The following is a 3,222-nucleotide window of genomic DNA, read 5'->3' as shown; positions in this document are numbered from 1 at the left end:
GGCCTGAGTGGGGCAGAAACGGACTCGTGAGGCGGGAAGGGGGGAGCAGACCCGCCCGGGGACAGCCCCCTCCCGAGGGGACAGGGAGCTCGCCCGCGCCGCCAGGGGGTCCTGTCCCGTCCCCGCTGCAGCCCAGCGGAGCCCTGACCGGGATGCCGACCACCCTCCCGCCCCCGGGCGAGGGACAGGTCCCGCCGCTGCCCCCAGGGCGACTCACCGTGCGGTGCCGCGGCGGGACGATCGGTAGCCTGAGGGAAGCTGCACGCGCGCCGACTGGCACCCCCGCCCCGCCCTGTGGCACAGACACACTACCGCCCGTCCCCCGCCTTCCACCGCCCCGCCGGCCGCTCCGCCCACCGCCGGGCAGGAGCCGGACCAATCAGCGCGCTCCCTGTGCTGCAGACCAGCCGGCCATTGGCTGGAGGCGCCCGGAGGGAGGTTCGCTGACCAATAAGCGCGCCGTGTGGGTGATGGCAGGTGAAGCTGCAGGCCGGCAGTGCTGTGTTAGGGCGGGGGCGGTGTCAGCGCACGCGCAGCGGTGGGGGCTGGACGCCGCCATGTCCCGGGCTGTTCGTACAGAACACGGTTCCCGCCGCGGGCCGGGTCCCGGGGCCTGGCTGGGCAAGCTCCCGGCGAGCACGGCCGTTGGCAGCTGCCAGATGTAGCCTCTGTCCGGTAGAGGAGCGCAGCCCCCGAGAAAGGGGGTTGCGGCGCCCTGTCGGGCACCGGGCAGGGCCTGGGTGCGGCCTGGAGGGGTCCGCCGCCGTTGTGGGCTCGATAAAATGACGCGCCTTGCCCGGAGCTGAGCAGTTGTGAGGGGAAGCTCGCCTGGGTTAGTGCTGCTGCCCGTGTGGAGGCCTGTCTGAGCAGGCGCCTGTGGGTGCTGGTACATGTGGGCGGGTGTAAGTGGCGTGTGGGCCTGCAGGTGTCTTCAGAAGGCAGCCTGGACACCAGCTGCTGTGTCTCTGGCACTCAGAAAGCATTTGGCAAACATGAGTTCAAGGAGATGGGTTGTGGTGGATCCAGGTGCCGTGTCCCACGGGTCCGTGTGCCCTGGCGGCTTCCAGACCCCAGGGGCTCGGGGTGGGTGGGCAGCTCCGCGGCCTGGCCACCAGCAACAGGAGGAGCCGCAGAGCCGTGGAGCTGGAAAGCTCAGGCTCCTTAAAAACTCATCGAGTAGGGTTTCAAAATTCACTCTGAAGTTTGGTAAAGGCTACCTAAGGTAAAAGATGTTATCGGAGAAAAATTGGTCTCGTTGAATCGGGGATTTCTATTTCTTCTGGTGGCTTGGTGGATTTTCTGGTCAGCTCTAGTTGCAAAACAAGTCACGAGGCTGGGCCCAGGTTCTGACCACTTGTCACCGTGATGTCCGAGTTACAGCCTTACTGCTCAGAATGCATTTGTGCATATAACACCTTTGATAGGAGTTAAGAAGCTCCTACTTAGGGTCATTCGACAGACATGGAAGCTCAGAGCAGCTAATCACTAAATCTATCAAATGACTCAAGGCCAGGCCACCCATTCAATGCCACAGCCTTGAATTTTGTGTATGTGCTCGCTATGCACTGCATGGTGTTACTTAAAAGCCTAAAAATAATATCCACAGAGACCCAGATGAACCAGCCAAATGCCGAACCAGCAAACGAGGAACACTGCTGGAGGTGTGACTTTAGCTGTTGAGCATAAATATAATTAGAATAAATTATTTATTCTTACATAGCACAGCTGGAAGAAATTCCTTTTATCTGGATTGCTCAGCAGAACGCAGGGTCCCTCAGATGTGCAGTTCCTTCTTGTTTGCAGGAGCATGAATTGGAATCCCTCTCCTGTCTAAGAAGACGCCCTGATTGCCACCAGTCAGTTGTCCCAAAGACCTAGGTGCCAGCATGACTACTGATGGTTCCATGGAGAACCATCGCAGGCTTCATTTAGTAGCAAAGGCTTAGGCAGATTCATTGCCTATAAAACACAGTCCCAACTTGCTTATTCCAAGAAAGTACATGTGACTGTGACAAGGTACTCACAAAATGGTGTCTTCATGGTTAATGAGAAGCTCACTTGGCTTCTCACTGCCCTGTTCACGCAGTGATCAAAACAGTAGCATATTACACTGCACACAGCCTGGATGTCCACATTCTACCCATACCATACAAGTATTTAATTACTCCCAGCTTAATGAACATATTGCTATTACTCCTTTTTGTCAGGACTGCAGGTTTTTTTACCATCCTCCTAAATTGATTATCCTCTTGTGTAAACAGTTCATCACTCACTCACACCCTCTATGAGATCTGCTTTGGCTTCTGCTTTAGCAAACCTTTCATCTCTGATCAATACCCTGGTCAGGTCTGCACTGAATTTGGCAAAGAGGAGCTGCTGTCAATCAGCTTCCTTTTAAAGCTTCTCAGCTCCTCATGAAGCACTAAACATCAATTGGATGAGAAGGGGTGGGACAGTAAGTACACGTGCCACACTCTCCAAGGCTCAGATTACTCCCCCATCCTGAAAACTTAATTTTCAGGTTGTTCCATGAGCAGTCATCCTCACGAAGTGTAGTTTCCTGCAGAGGGCCTATGCCACTACAGTAACCCCATCTCCCCTCTCTTGTCCCCTGCCACCTCTTCCAAGTACATCTAGTTCTTCCATAACCCCTTTAACCCCAAATATCCTCAGTTCTCTCTGTACCTGTGTCTGGCGACCGGCTGCTGGAGCCCTCCCCACCTGTGTGGCAGTTGAGCTCACGCTACAGGCTTTTCCAATTTAGGTCTTGCTGTACAATCCAGCTACTGATCTTTTGCGTATGAAACAACTACAAAATATCTTTGTTCTCTGTCAGATTTGTTCTGAATTTGTCACTTTGCTTAAATGTTTGCAGAGTGAACGCCTGAAGTCTTTGGAGAGGCTGGCACGTGCCTTCTGTCCTTGGGACAGCAGGCTGAAGGAGGTGACTAGGAGGTAGATGTCTGGCCAGGACTCTATGGCAGGGCTGGGGCTGCCAGCTGGTGGGAAGAGGGAGAAGTGGAAGTGGCTCCTGCCCTGGTTGTCCCCATCCCACTCCAGCTGGATGTGCCTCCCACTGGTTCCTCTGGCTGCTGTAGGGAGCAGCAAGGGGACGAGTCACTCTGACACTGCCCTTGCTCTGCCTGTCCTGGGTGGTTCTTGTAACCAAGGAAATGAGGTTTTACATTATTATTCTATTTTTATCCTTTTTTTTTTTTTTTT

Source organism: Calidris pugnax, unplaced genomic scaffold, assembly GCF_001431845.1.
Source record: "Calidris pugnax isolate Ruff unplaced genomic scaffold, ASM143184v1 scaffold19, whole genome shotgun sequence".
Classification (NCBI taxonomy): Eukaryota; Metazoa; Chordata; class Aves; order Charadriiformes; family Scolopacidae; genus Calidris; species Calidris pugnax.
The sequence above is the reverse complement of the archived record's forward strand: the minus strand, read 5'-3'. Positions refer to the sequence as shown.